The 16,079-nt window shown below is 46.9% G+C and overlaps 1 protein-coding gene across 1 annotated transcript in view; it reads left to right on the plus strand.

The window, feature by feature from the left end:
* The window catches only part of PRKCE (protein kinase C epsilon), a 487,391-nt gene that overhangs the window by 372,536 nt on the left and 98,776 nt on the right, over nucleotides 1-16,079 (plus strand). The gene's annotated exons all lie outside the window — the stretch shown is intronic.

A 16,079-nucleotide genomic window follows, 5' to 3' on the forward strand; every position in this document is an offset into this window, starting at 1 on the left:
TAAGAATCTCACTTTTATTTTTGTGTTTCATTTTTTTAAGACTTTATTTATTAGAGAGAGAGAGAATTTGTTATTAGAGAGAGAGAATGAGAACATGTGTGAGCGAGCGCAAGCCTAAGGGGCTGGCAGAGGTCGAGGAGCCCGACGTAGGGCTCTGTCTCACCACCCTGAGATCACAACCTGAGCCGAAACCAAACTTAACTGACCGTGACACCCAGGCGCTCCTGTGTTTCATTTCTTAACATGTGAATTATAACTAAGCTCCAAAAGCTGACTACCACAATACCAGCCAGCTGAAAGTAGTAGGTTAGTTTGAAACGGACAAGTCAGAATTGGTGAATGAGCAGTGCCGTAAGGACCCATACCTGTGGGGCTCTGTAGCATGTGGACCTCATTGAACCCTCTGGCTCACTGCACCTAGCTTCAGTGGCTGACCCGCATCCTGTCTCTCCGAGTACCCCCTTCCTGTTCACTCCCCCCACCCCAACATCTTAGCCCCAAAAGAATAAGGTTGCCCTTTTTAAAAAAATTCTTAATAAGGGAAAGAAAGCATTTTTTAAAAAAATTCTTAATAAGAGGGGTGCCTGGGTGGCTCAGTGGGTTAAAGCCTCCGCCTTCGACTCAGGTCATGATCCCAGGGTCCCTGGATCTAGCCCCCGCATCTGGCTCTCTGCTCAGCAGGGAGCCTGCTTCCTCCTCTCTCTCTGCCTGCCTTTCTGCCTACTTGTGATCTCTGTCTGTCAAATAAATAAATAAAATCTTTAAAAAAAATTCTTAATAAGAATAAATTCTTATTAAGGGGAAGAAAACACTTTTTTCTGATTGTTTACTGCCTAGATAAGTTAGGCTTTTCCAGAAGGAACATTGGTAAGAAAGGAAAACAAACAGAAGTAAACAGGGGAGATTAGAGTCTGAGATTCTGTTCCAAATTTAAATAAGGTCTAGCCACAGAGTGGAATGGCCAGCGGGACTTAAGAGATTCCCATGCCAGCCTCTAGTTCTTCTCCCTGTGCCTCTGGAGGACCAGAGCCAGAGACGCCACCCCCCATTGCCAAAGCCCAGATATCCCCTTCTTGGTCCTTCTATTTAATTCCAGCCAGTGGCCTGAGCCCTGAGTGCTATACTGTTAAATAAGCTGTGGGGTCGAGGGGGAGAGACTCCTCCTCCATGGTGGGGTCTTCTGTTCATCTTGGAGTATGCCAGAGCCAAGGTCAGGGGTCATTCCCCGAAGCCCCGCTGCAGAGACCCTCTCCTGCTTCTCCCAGGTTAACCGGTGTGGTTCCTCTAACCCAACCATGGGCCTCTCCGTGCACACTCCTCCACAGATAGGCACTGCCCTAGTCAACATTCTGATTTTCAGACATCCTGTGCCGACATAGGTATGTTATGGGGAGCATTTTTAACAGGAGAGCGTGGTCAAGTTTCAGAAACTGTATTGACCTCTTTTAGGCTCCTGCCTCTTTACCCCCTTCGAAAGTGGTGGTGGTTTCCTGAGAGACCCTGTTGGTTTTATGGCTTTATGGTTTTAAGCTCCCAAGGTGACTTTCCATTCAATTTAAACATGCAAAGTGGGAAGACTTTGTGGGGCCTTCGGAAACGCATTCTTTGAAAGGTATTCCGTAAGTGGGGGATTATTACTGCTCCCTGTGCCAAAATCATGTTAAATACAACAGTTTCAGATCTGTACTTTTACTGACCCAGAGCCCTCTTTCATCACAATTATGTCCTTAATCTGTTCTAGGATCGTTGCCATAATCTTATCACTCTAATTATAGCCCCCAAAAATGTGAAATATGTTATATAACCCAGAGCTTGTTTGGACTTCTTATAGGCATGCTTATATGGCAAGAAAAACAACTTTCAGTCCAAGAGTGGAGGGTAAGAGTCATACATGCAGTAATTATTCCAATTTCCTTTTTTTTTTTTTAAAGATTTTATTTATTTATTTGACAGAGAGAGATCACAAGTAGGCAGAGAGGCAGGCAGAAAGAGAGGAGGAGGAAGCAGGCTTCCTGCTCAGTAGAGAGCCCAATGCGGGACTCGATCCCAGGACCCTGAGATCATGACCTGAGCCGAAGGCAGCGGCTCAACCCACTGAGCCACCCAGGCGCCCTCCTTTTTTTTTTTTTTAAAGTAACATTAGAAATGCCCAGTTGATATCTTTTTTGAGATACTACATGTAAGTTTTTTCAAATGAAAAAGGCAGTTGCATAGTACACCCCTACTAGGGATAATGTGAGTCTGAAGGTGATGGTTCCCATAAGGCATTATGCTAAAGCATAGAAAGACCCATGAAACTTCTGACTTATCAGTAAAAAAATAAAAATAAAAATACAAAGAGGTCTGGTTGTGTGTATGGGTAGTGGGGATGAGCTGTCGGTGGGAGGCACAGGGCAGGGCTTTAGGCAACTGTGATGGTCTATCTGAGAAAGGAAGGTGAATGAGGGCTTCTGTTATTTCTGACTGTTCCCCTGCATCTTCATCATGGAACTCCAGATGGAATGAATCAGAAAGGATTAGTCCCTGTGTTCATGAGTCACTAGAGCTCTTATCAATTCGTCTGAAAATGTGGGTGTTTTTATAAGTGAAAAAGGAGCCCTTCCTTTAGTCTTGCTGCGATCATCTCCTGGCAGATGCAGAATTCCAAAGGAGGCAGACCTTCCTGAGTGGAGAGGATCGTGAGCGTCTGGGCCCATTGACTTGGATGTCCTGAACCCAGTAGCAAGGGGTGACATCAGGGGCTCTGTCCTCATTAGGACTTCATGCCAGACACATTAGACCTGAAGACAAAATATACTTCTCCTGGTCACCAGTTACGTGCAGTAAATTCTGTCCCGTGCAAGAAGCGTAGACTGGGCACTCTGTAAAACCCAGGTCTAGAGACTAAGAATACAAGAGAAGGGCAATGTGGTGCTTAGTGGTACAAATCTTCAGTACGTGTTGATTAAATGACTGAATGAGAAAATCTGGACTTGATCCTTCAGGTACTGGTATTCCCTTTTAGCAAGGACAGTTCTGCTACCTGAAATAATTAAAGGGCACTTTAAGTCCCCATCACATGACACAGTTTGTTAGAGAAAGCAGGTATCAATGGAATCTGGGCCAGGATAGTCAAGGAAGGCATTCATTGAGGAGGCGGAGTGTGACATTTGTACTGTGAGATGGGCAGTGGGGGAATGCTTGGGGATCGGCCCGACTCTTTAGGGCAGGTGGAAGCAGAGAGAGATGGGGAGAGGGCAGTGAAGTAGTTTCAGGGTTAGTGAACTTGGGATTGAAAAGGTGTTCCGCGTTCTCTGTTGATTTTGAGTAATAAGTGAACCTCGTTAGGATAGCCCGATTTCTAAGTACAATCTGCTGGTTAACCAGCAGCTCACGGGAGCTCAGCACAGGCCTGACACTCAGACTTCTGCCTCCTTCCTAGCTCAGCAAGGAAGGGCCATGTTCAGCCTTGTTCTCTGTCACTTCTCTTGAAGTGGACTCTTCCTAGGTCAGAAGAGATGTAGCTCACATCCATGGACTATGTGAGGGAGAAATCCTGTGGCATTTGTTTTTCCTGGAGACCCAGCCCTTCCTGGCCGTATTTATCCCTCGTTAGAGGAGTTTCAGGGCATGTGAGTCGGTTGAGCCAGATGACCTGATAGCCAAGGGCTCTCACTGAGCTGTGGGCTTGTCTGGTAACTCTCTGCTAAAAACTTACTAGAAAATGAGCATAGGAGGGGCGGGTGGGTGGCTCAGTCATTTAAGTGTCTTCCTTCAGCTCAGGTCATGATCCTGGGGTCCTGGAATTGAGCCCCACATCAGGCTCCCTGCTCAGGGGGGAGCCTGCTCTCCCTTTACCCCTCCCCCCTACTTGTGATCTCTCTCTCACAAACTGTCTCTCAAATAAATAAAATCTTAAAAATATTTAAAAAAAAATAAATCTTAAAAATATTTTTTTAAAAAAATGGAAAGAAAATGAGTACAGGAATCTCCAGTTGGCTGAGGAAACCAGGCACTTGAACTTGACAAGATTTTTGTAGGGGTTGATAAACACAACAGATATCTGGCGATGCACGTGCTCGTTTATAGAGAGATTGAAGATCCGTGGCTGGAACAAGAATAAGGCAAACAGGTGTCACGGAAGACATTTTGGGAGGCCCGGCGCCCTCTGCCCACCTAGCAGGTTGCCAAGTTCAAAGCATCATGGAGTCAGTGCAAGGTCAATGCAGTGCAGTTGGCACATCCTGGGTAACTTGCCGAGTCGGAGGTCACCACAGAGCTGAGGCTGTTAAGCACATTTTAGACACTAAATGTTTGAGAAGCTGTACATTTCACAACACCGCAGTGGATCAGGTCACACTTGACAATGTTGGTTGTTTTACTCATTCAAAGCTTGAAATCAAACCAGTTCCCTTTCTCCCTTCTCTTATTTACTTAATGAACTCATTTATTTTTGAGTGAGAATGCTAAATGACTCAAAAGCAAAACTTGGGGGGAAAAAATCTTTAAGAGAGAAGATATCCTGGCCCAAAAATCCCATCAAAGCATTTCCACTTTGATTGCTGACCTTTGACCTACATGTAGAAAGTTTGCTGTCAAGTACCAAGCAAATCCTGGAAAATTGAACTTGATTTCAAAATGCAATTCTCTCTCTTGGTTTCACCAAGACCCGCTGGGTAGCTCATTAATGTAAAAAGTGCTTTCAAAATTGGAAGGCCAACATACATGTTAACTATTCTCAACAGTCATAAAATCGGTGTCTTTTAATTTAACCCCCACTTCTGCACAATGGGCAGGAACTCCACCGATTGGCCCAGCTTCCCACCACAGTAAGGTTTAGTGTTTTGCTGAGGGACAAGTGGGGGAGAGCCAGGTCAGTTAAGTACGATTTTCTGTTCTTTCTCTGACTAGCTGGGGACTTTAGGGCAGCACCATGAGGATTCCTTTGAGCCTCATTTTCCTCATCTGTGAAATGGGGACAACATTCATTACCTGCTTCATTCAGTCATTGTCCTCAGCCTTAAAGTCCTAAAGGGTGTTAGAAAAGTGGCAAAGTCCTGCCATGTGGTTTTTTTGTGTTTTGTAGTCCCCTGTCAGTTTCCCACTTCCCGGAATTCATCATCCCCATTAGGGACCCATATGGGGTTCACCGCATTCAGCGTCCCACCAGCACCCCTCTGCCAGCACCTCCCACCAAACAGATGGCTTTCTGAGCCATGGCCTCAAGCTCAGCACAGAGGTCAGTGGCAGGGGCAGGTTCACCCCGGGTTGCCATCTGCCAGGTTGTCCTTGACACTTTTGTTCCCTGACACTTGGCTTTTCTCCAGGGTGAGGCAGGTGACAGCTGCAGGTGACAGCTGCAGGTGATCTGCTCTGCATGGGGGTTTTGGTGGTGGTGAAGGAAACCAGCATTGAAAAGGGGAGCTTTTCCTTTCAGTAGGAAAGACATTGGACTTTGAACACAAAAGAGCCTGGTCAGGAACCTCAGCTGGGGAAATTGTGCTCCTCCTGCAAGATCCAACTCAGCGTGACTCTTCTTGCTTCTCCTTCCCAGAGAGAATCCACTCTCCCCCTTTCACACCTCCACAGGGCACAAGTCATTGAGTGTAATAGCTGGGGCTCTATCCTCTGACTCTCCAGTGATGCCTGGTGTCTGACCTGTACAGGAGGAACTCAGTAGAGGTTCTAAAAACAGGTTAGTTGGCTCTTCTTGCCGTCTAGAATCCCAAAGACCTTCCTTGATGTCGCCTAATAGAGAGGTCTTAACTTTCACAGTCAGAGTTGGAAGGATAGGAAGAGGAGACAAGGCCCTTCTTTGCCCATCTGGACTGAGCTTGGGGCGGGAATGTCTGTTCAGGCCCATCCTTCCCGGGGCTGGGTAGAAACTCACCCTGTCCTTTGCCCTAGTTAGTGTATCCAGGGTTTTCAGGGTTTCTGTGAAGTTTCCCAACCAGTGACTAGTTCTAGAATGCGCTTGGAGTATGATGGAACCCGAGGCCCCCAGATTAGTGCTACTGCGCTTCTTTCCAGTCCCGACAATACAGACAGCCCAGCCCTCATGGAGGCCTACACATCCCCTAAGCCTCTGTTGACTTAAAATGGTCCGAGGGAGGGCGGGATAGGGTAGCATGTACCGTGCAAAGCCCTTTACACACATATTTTGCAATTAACTGTGAGTCTAGGTCTAGAGGAGCTGTACGGGCTTAAGCCTGAACTATTCCTGAGAAGTCCGCTGGCGGTCAAAGCTGGAAGGCCAGCTCTGAGCAGTGAGCTAATGCAAGTTTTATACCTGTCGCAGGAAGTAACTTCTGGTTTCCTTGTGGCCATAGCAAAGTACTCTGCCTTGATTCCTCGTGGGTCACCAAGGGTGGGGGGACCTCACCTCCACTTTTCTGCTATCAACTCTCCTGAGTGCCCCCTGTTCTAGAAGGCCTATCTTGATCTCCCTCATGGGTTTCCTTCTGCCTGGTTGCTCATGCTTCACCTCAGCTTAGCTCTTGAGGACAGACCATGTCCTGTTCTGCGATTCCTGTCTTGTGACTTTCCCTTCAGGACTCTATAGGCCCCTGGGGCAAAGGCCAGGCCCTTTAGCCCGTTGCTGGCTGCAAGTGCCATCATTGAGGCAGCAAAAGCTGCAGGGCAAAACCGGCCCCGTGACCGATGGGAAACTTCACGCCCCAGGGTCTTGGGGCTTGGCCTTTCCTGCACGGCCTCCTGTTGCTCCCTCAACTACCCTGTTGACGGGGCTGGCTTAGGGGAGCTCATTGCCTGGCACACACATCCCCAAATCTGTAAAGTCACTTCCTTTAAGTCATGTTTATCTTTCACAAGAAAAGGGGTGAAGCATGGGGCGCCTGGGTGGCTCAGTGGGTTAAGCCGCTGCCTTTGGCTCAGGTCATGATCTCAGGGTCCTGGGATCGAGTCCCACGTCGGGCTCTCTGCTCAGCAGGGAGCCTGCTTCCTCCTCTCACTCTCTCTGCCTGCCTCTCTGCCTACTTGTGATCTCTCTCTCTGTCAAATAAATAAATAATTAAAAAAATCTAAAAAAAAAAAAGAAAACGGGTGAAGCAGGAGTTTAAGAAGCGCTGCCACTAGGGCTCCAGGCCAGGTAATCTCTGAGGAGCAGTTTTGGAATTGTTGAGTTTATACAATTTAAGTCAACAGTCTGCCTTCTAATCCCCAAGGCGTGAGAAGCTGTCTGAGCGCTGTTTGCTGGGCCTCCCTGCATGCCTATACTAGGGCACACCTAGGCCCAGGTCCTGCTCCCTGAGGGGTGTCTCATTTCTGTAATCACTCCAGGCTTAATGGCTTTCAGCTTTGGGGGTTACAGTGGAGAGAAAGCAATATTTCTGGGCTTTGGGTCTCCTTTCTCTCTGTCCTCCCTGTTCCCCTGTGAGCTGAATGGATTACAGAATGCTAGGTGTGACCTTGAGGGTAGGTTTTCCTCTCCCTCCTTTCCCTGGCCCCTTGGTGAGGATCCAAACTGAGGGCCATTTCAGGACACTAATGCCATGGCCCAGAGAGAACATGACGTGGTGGATCTTTGGTTGTGTTTTGTTTTTTTAGATTTTATTTATTTATTAGAGAGGGAGAGAGAGAGAGAGAGAGAGCCCAAGCAGGGGAGGAGCAGAGAGAGAGGAGGAAGCCGACTCCCCTGCTAAGCAGCAAGCCCAACGCAGGACTCGATCCCAGAACCCTAGGACCATGACCTGAGCGAAAAGCAGACACTTAACTGACTAAATCACCCAGGTCCCCCAGATCTTTGGTTGTTGTTTGTTTTGTTTTTGTTTTCCGCCTTGTCTTGGGAGTAATTTGGGGGTAAGCTGGCACGTTCTGGGTGTGCCTTCTTCCCTTTCTGTTTTTTTTTATCAAAGCCTCACTGTTTTCCCAGGAAAAGAAGACAAAAAACAAAACCAGTGATTTTTCTCATTGCCCGCCACGGGTGGAAGTACCTCCTGAGCCGTGGTCTGAGAAGTCCCCTGGAGGCCCCAATGTTTAGTGATCCTCTTCTCTGCTCACCTCCCTGCACTTCCGCGTTCTGTGCCCGCTGGGAGAGGAAGGGGCATGAGGGGTCTCGGTGTCATGTCAGGTTGGATGCTGCTTAGGCCAGCCCGCAAATAAACCCTGAGATTATTTCAGTTCCTCCTGCAGAAACGAAGATGATAACGAATCCTCCTTGCTCTTCCCATTCTCAAAACACCTCCAGCTGCTATCATGTGATGCTCAGGTGTGACATTCCCAGCCAGGGTACCAGGAGGAGGTGTCAGGCAAGCCGTAACAGGACTCCTTCTGTCCATAATGAGGCCAGCCCTGGGGCAGCCTGGAGTGGCGGGACCTGGGGCTTGTGGTTCCTGGTGGCAGGGAGCTTTCCTGACATCTCAGTGTCCCATACATGCTTCACTTTCTCTCTGGGCCTCTGTGGTAGAGGTTGGGATGCTATGAACAGGGCAGGTAGCTTTATCTTGCTGACACAGAGGGGGATACTGAGGGTCACTTGTGTAGCCCAAGGCTTGGCTCTACCCCTGGATGCTAGGCAGCTCCCTGGCTGTTTTCTTCCCAGCTATTCATTCAGAGGTGGCTCTGTCTGATCTCTTTTGGGGAATCTGGAATCTGCTTCCTGGATCTTGTACCCTATGATGTCACACTACATGTCGTTACTTTTTCTTTCTCTCTCTCTCTTTTTTTTTTTATTATTATGTTAGTCATCATACAGTAGTACATCATTAGTTTTTAATGTAGTGTCCCATGATTCATTATTTGTATATAACACCCAGTACTCATTGTAGTACCTGCTCTCCTTGATACCTATCACCAGGCTGAGCCACCCCACTCCCCCTCCTGTCCTAAACCCTCAGTTTGTTTCCCAGAGTCCATAGTCTCTCCTGGTTCATCTCCATCTCTGATTTCTGCCCGCCTTTCATTTTTCCCTTCCTTCTGCTAATGTCCTCCATGTTATTCCTTATGCTCCACATACAAGTGAAACCATATGATAATTGATTCTCTCTACCTGACTTATTTCACTCAGCATGATCTCTTCCAGTCCCATCCATGTCGATACAAATGGTGGGTATTCATCCTTTCTGATGGCTGAGGAATATTCCATTGTATATATGGACCACATCTTCTTTATCCATTCATCTGTTGAAGGGCATCTTGGCTCTTTCCGTAGTTTGGCTATTGTGGACATTGCTGCTATGAACATTGGGGTGCACGTGCCCCTTCTTTTCACTACATTTGTATCTTTGGGGTAAATACCCAGTAGTGCAGTTGCTGGGTCATAAGGTAGCTCTATTTTTAACTTTTTGAGGAACCTCCATACAGCTTTCCAGAGTGACTGCACCAACTTGCAGTCCCACCAACAGTGGAAGAGGGTTCCCCTTTTTCCACATCCTCTCCAACACATGTTGCTTACTGTCTTGTTAATTTTGGCCATTCTAACTGGCATAAGGTGATATCTCAATAGGGTTTTGATTTGACTCTTCCTGATGACTAACGATGATGAACCTTTTTTCTGTGTCTGTTGGGCATTCATATGTCTTCTTTGGAGATGTGTCATTTCTTGGGGACTGTTCCATCTCTTTGGTGTTTTACCACTTGTGCGTATTGTTTTCTTTCTTCCTTCCTTTCTTTCTTTCTTCTTTCTTTCTTTCTTTCTTAAGGCTTCACTGAAGTCAGTTGAGCAACAAGTCCCCAGGGATGATTTCTGGTGCATGGAGGGAGAGGAGAAAAGCCTTGTAATAGATGGTTTTGTCTCTTCTGCCATGATCCCCTCATCACTCCCGTAGTTGAATGTACCTAAGGATTGAACCTCTTTCAGAAGTTGCTGTGTATGATCCTGTATGTAGAAAACATTGAGAAATACACACACATAAAGACCATACTAGAACTAGTGAAAGCAAGGAGGAAGGGCACAGGATGCAAGCTCCGTCTACGGTAATGAATTGTATCTTTATGTACCAAGAGTGAGCAAAACAAAAGTGCAGTTAAGGAAGTTCCATTTACCATGGCATCTGGAACGATTAAATGTTCAAGCGTAAATTTAATAAAAGAAGCTAAAGACTTACAGACTAAAAAATACAAAACTTGCTTGGAGAAATTAAGGAGGAGCTAAATAAATGAAAAAACAGACCCTACCGATGGGTTAGGAAACTCGGTATTATTAAAATGGTATTTCTTCCCACCTTGGTCTACATGTTCAGCACAATTCCTATCGAAATGCCAGCATGCCTCTTTGTAGACATCGATAATCTGATCTTTAAATTCATATGGAAACTCAAAGGACTTGGATTAGCCAGAAGAATCTTGAAAAAATAACAGGTGAAAGATGCACACTTCTTCATGTCACAGCTTTCTCTAAAGCTACAGTAATCAAAACAGTGTGGTGCTGGCAGAAGACTGGGCCTGCGCCTCCATGGAACACAGGGGAGAGTCCAGAAATAAACCCCCGTACTTGCAGCAAACTGATTATTGGCAAGAGTGACAAGACCACTCAGTGGGGGAAAGGATCATCTTTTCAGCAAATGGAGCACGGACATTTGGAGCCTTCTCCCACACCTTCCACTAAGATCCACTCGAGGTGACTTATAAACCTAAATGTCCAACCTCTGGCTTCCTGTGCAGCACCAGGATGAGGACATCAGAGGCCGGGGACAATGGCCAAAGAGGTACACGCAGGAGTGGAAGGTTATCCTTCTGCTCAGAACTTCAGTGATTTCACAGAAATAACTGGATGGGAGGATCAGGAGGGAAAACCTCCTGAGAGGCACTTCTCTGGGGAGGAAGCAGGAACCCTCACTGTCCTGATTGGAAGCAGACTGAGAAATTCAGACCTACTAAGGAATCTTATTATGATGCACGGGAGCTTCCTTTTTGGTGTAAAATAGCTCCTTCTTATTTCAAATGCTTTTTCTTATTTTTTATTTCCTGTGAGTAGCTCTACCTGCCCCCCTCACGCTCATAAACCCCTGGTGAGATAAAGACAGCATTTCCATGATCTGCATTTTAGCTAACACTTCGTGCTTGCCTTGTGTGAGGCTCTGCCCGAGGCACTTGACAGATTACAAGCTCGCTGGATTCTTATGCTGCACGAGGAGGTGGGTGCTGTCCTCAGGCCCATTTTACAGATGAGGAGATTGAGGCAACTGTGGTTTGGTGACTTGCAACTGGGAAGGTGCAGAGGGATGGGATGCTGCTGTCCCCAAATCCTCTCTTCAATGATTAAGACAGAAATGAACAGCAGTGAGTGCATTTAGGTGTTTCTAGATTTTAGATTATTTCCTCTTGAGTGGCTATTCATTAAGAACTTTTTACTAGGTATTATGAGTAACTATTTACTTATTTAAAAACAACAACAACAACAAAACCAACTCCACACAAGCCTGAAGTTAGAGTTGGTCCTCCTCACCGTCCTTCCAGTGGGTGGCAGCAGGGCTGACATTCCCTTTTCTCCTTCCTAAAAATGGCTCTCAAGCCTTTTATGTTAGTGGTGGAATTTGTGTTGTTGCTAATGAGGAAACCCAAGTATACGAAGGCACTTACGCTCTGACGGAAAGGTGGGGCTTTGGCGCTGTTTTGATTCCTCTTGCAGCCAAAGAGATCAGCTCAGCTTGGAGGCCTAGCTGGTTGGTTGTGGCTTAGGGCAGTCGAAGGGTGGTTGCCACAGGGAATGTGAGGCTAAAACTGCCGGGGGCCGGCTGGCCTCTCTCCCTCCTCATGGAGCCTCCCAGCCTCTCTATGTGGTCTCCCAGTGTGGGTTGACTTGGGCTTCCAGACAGTATGGTGGCCCCAGGGCAGGCGCGCTAGCTGAAGATTTCAAGAGAGAACATTCCAGTGAACAATGTGGGAGCTGCATTGCCATCTATGATTAACCTCAGGAGTCACATTGCATCCCGTCTGCCACAGAAGCCCACCCAGTTTCAAGGGGCACATGGAAAGAGAAATTGACAGCAGTCTAGAAAACACACCATCTTCTTCCCGCCCGGCTTCTCCTGACAGAGGACTCTTTAAAACATAGTTTATGAAGTTACTGGGGTAAAGTCTTGGGCGGTGAGTGAGGTTAAGGATAAGAACAGAAAGATTGTCTTTTCAAGCTCTTTTTCAAATTGCTGAATGACTTGACTCTGTGACCTTGTGTTTTTGTTTTGTTTTGTTTGCATTTGTGTTTTTCACTCAAGCATTTGGAAGTTCAGTGTGTTCCTCCACAAAAATGGAGATTTGGATATAGCTTCCCTGCCTCCCCAGCCAAGCTGTTGGGAGGATCAGAAGAGCAACCACTTGTGAAACGATCAGAATATAAAAATATCCCCATTCGGATTATTCACAGCGACTTCTCTTACACTGGCCGAAACAGAGAAGAGGCAAAGGCCCCTCGCCGGCCGATCGACAATGACATGCAAAAGTTCGATTCATACCTCAAGAGTTACCTCTAACCCTGTTCCTTCTCCACAGCCCCTTCTTCGCCCTCACTTTTTGGATGAATTCGTTCCCTTCTCAGCACTTCGTGGTTGGAGCCGGAAGGGACCTTGGAGACTCTGCAGTTGAATTCCCGTGAGGGAAAGTGGCCTGCGACAGCTCACACAGATGTTAGGCCAGGCTGGAGGGACAATAATGGTTTGCAGTGTCTGCAGGGCTCAGGTGACTTCAGCTTTCTGTCCTGACAGGACACAAACGCCCTGGCCTAAGTGGCCTATGGCAGGTCAGGACAAGAGGAGGTCAGCGGGCCATTTGGTCCACCCAGCCTCTGGAAAACCGGAATAGGACTGGCTGGGATCCAGATGCCCATTGTGTGGGGATGGGGTGAAATGTTTCCAAAGGAACTGGCTCATTGTTTGGGATGCTAAATATTTATCCAACCAAACCAGACTTCAACTGAAGAAGCCAAAGGGTCTGAATTTTAAATGCCACAAACCTGGCTTGGAGGGAACAGACAGTGGGGAAGGAAAGAGAAGAGTGGTTTTCAGTCAAAAATTGTGATCGAGATGTTAATTCAGGACACAGTCTGCATGGTGAGAGGAGGGTTGGGCTCTCACCAAAGCAGGACAGACCCAGGGGCTTCTCATTTTTCTAGATGTTCCTGATGGCCCGATGATTCACCAGATACCATGGGTTCGGTCATACTGAATGATTCTTTATTCTGTTACTTAAAAGCAACACTTCTAAATAACATAAAATATTATGAATGCCTATTTGCCTGCACTTTAGTTGCTCCTTTGGCCAGTAAAGTTCTCTTCTGCAGCTCCTCGAGGACAGTGGCCACAGCCCATAGAGTGTGCTCCTTGTCACCCAGGGTGTTCCTTGTCATTCAGACCCTTAAGTAAGCAGCGCAGTCATAAGTGATTGGTTAGTCTTTGCAGCGTGACTGATCCAGAATCTGACTCAGAAACATTCATCTTCAAGACCATGGGGATTCATCTTGCTTTTGCAGGGATTAGTGGTTTTGCTAATGTTCCCGAGCAGATGGACGCGAGAGGCATTCGCTCCTTTGTGGGATTCCCTACCATCCCTGTGCATGTTGACATTCTCTGAGCCCAGGGTCTGGCTCGGGCCACCTGCTCACTACTTGATGCGCTCACTTAAAACAGTATCTGAATTAGTTTTCAAATAAATGAAAATTCAAGAGGTGTTTGAACGTTTCAGAGATGAACCAACAAGAGTGTTTCTTCCTGCTAATTTGACGTTTCCTTTCTGCCTTTATGCTTCAGGTCTCGTGTGTGCAGTATTACCACATATGTGGGGAAAATGAAAACCTCACAAGAACTTAAAGGCCTAAAGAAAATAATAGGCACTGAAGTAACTGAATGTGAATTATTCTGCATTTTGTTAAAAAGCAGCAGAACCTATCGTGGGCTTTGAGTTGGATGCTGTTAAGTGGAGAGAGTAGTTTTGCTGTAACCCTTCCCTAAGGAACATACCATTTCAACTTAGGAGTCCATGTTCAGCCCCCCAAAACTGAAGTTAGTGATGTGAATGACTGAGGAAGCAATTTCATGTTTGCTCAGGCTTCCTTTCACGAGTGCCGCCTGGACATAGAGAGGAGACCCTGCTCAGGGTTTCTGGATACCTGTTGTGTGAGAGACTTGGGGTGGGCAAAGCCGTGGAACATTAAGTCCCAGAGCTCTGTCACCCTGTGGGAAGCCCACATGCACCCCAGAACCGAGCCAGCCCCTGAGGTGGGGGGACAAGCAGTGTCTGGTGTTCTCTCACAGTAGTTTCTTGAGGCAGGCCCTTCCTTCGGGGCCACTTGGTTGCAGTGGGCTGCTGGGAGCAGGGTTCTGGAGCATTCTGTATGCTTGTAGGATGTTGAGCCCTGCTCACAATGAAGGCCTCTGCATCTGTGTCCATCCCGGTGACCCAAAGAACTCTCTTGAGTCCTATCAATGTTAGAGTCAGATTTTATTATTTTTTTTCTTTAATTGTGTCCTAGTCATTCTAATTTTTTCCCTGTAATTTATTTAGCATTGTTCTCTCTGGTTCAGAAAAGCAGTTCTCTTTGGTTCATTTTTGTTGTGCTGAAACCAGTGGCCTGCAACAGGTGCTTTCAGGCTATTTCTAGTAATGAAAACTTTCCTTAAAATGAAACCTGCAGAGCCACTCACTGGATGAAATTATAAAAGGGGACACACACACACACACACACACACACCCCGCTTTTATCCAAGTGAGCTGGGGAACCTGGGCTGGTGTCTGGTGGCTGGCCCCCACGGCTCCTCCTTGGCATCTGTGGTTCCTGGAGTGTCATTTTAAATCCCCTTTTAGTTGCTGGGGAAATCAGGACAGGCAATCCATATTTTCCAGAGACTAGCATCATGCTTGCTTTCCCAAGCACCTTTTCAGCATGTAGCTGTCATTCGTGCATGAACTATATATTTCTTGCTCTCTTCCCAGATCTAAAGCACTGCGTCAGATGCTGGTGATGTGGAAGTGACTAAGATAGACGTGGCCCCTAACCTCTCGCTGAGGAGAGGGTTTTAGGCTTTTGGGGATGAAATCTGCCCCAGTGCCTAGGCTCGTTTGCGTGTTCTGGCCACAGGTCATGCCTGTGGGCGCTCCCCGGGCGGATGTGTCTTACCCAATCTAGTCAGCCTCTTCACGCAAAGTGCTCCCCTTAGGAAGCCATGAGAAACCTAGCATGCCAAGAAATTCCCGCTGTGATTCCCAAACTATCCCTGGGAATCAGAGACCAGACACAAACTATGGGAACTGAGAGGTAAATAGAAGAGCTGGGCGGAATGATGGCTGAGGTTCTCTGTGATGTATTAAACTTTCTGTTTTATTTTGGATCCAACCCTCCCCTCCCTCTCCCCACTTCACCGCCCCTATGCTTTTAACCAGGAGGTGAAGGATAAAACCTCAGCTTACTCATGTAGGTTTTCCTGCACTTAAAACAATGGCACACAAATATTCAAGCATGACTCTCCTTTTGCTAAGTGTTTTCTTGGAAACCACAGCAGAAAGCGGAGTGGGGGAAAGCGGATCTTTTCCTGTTCTCTGCGCATCTCGTAGTTAACAGCTTTTGCCACTAGAGGGCGATGATAGTTGGATTGAAGGGCCGACTGGGTGGGCCTTGAACTAGGGGATGCTAAGGAAATAGCAACTGGTTATTCATTTGATTGACAGAGGGCCTGAAAGAACAAGCTGGATTGCTGAAAGGCTTGAGGCTTAGCCAGGTGACCGAACTGGTGATATTCTAGGAGAAGAAATTTTGGAATTACCCCTGTTTCCAGCAATGCAGTACACTTTTGTTTATGAGCAAGGTCCCGAAGTTAAACAGGGAAAAAAAAAAGGACAAAAAGTCAGGGGCAGAGCTGTGCTTTTCTTTTAAAAATAGATTCATAGAAGCATGTGTTTGTTTGTTCCTACTTGGTGTTTTTGTTTTACTTCTAAAATGAGAACAGCTGAAATAATTTCTGAATTGTCCTGGACTTCGGAACAGACTCCCAGACAGTCTCTGTGGTCTGGGCCCTCAAAAACCCACCTGACAAGGGCTAAAGCCCATCCTCGGAAAAAGCTATTTGAGGCTGTGTGAAGCAGCCCGAGTTTGTTTTCCCCTGCGTTTGAAAATGGAAGCCTAGCATGCTCCCAGGACGAGAACTCGAACTGTG

This window comes from Neovison vison, chromosome 8 (genome assembly GCF_020171115.1).
Source record: "Neovison vison isolate M4711 chromosome 8, ASM_NN_V1, whole genome shotgun sequence".
NCBI classification, from domain to species: domain Eukaryota; kingdom Metazoa; phylum Chordata; class Mammalia; order Carnivora; family Mustelidae; genus Neogale; species Neogale vison.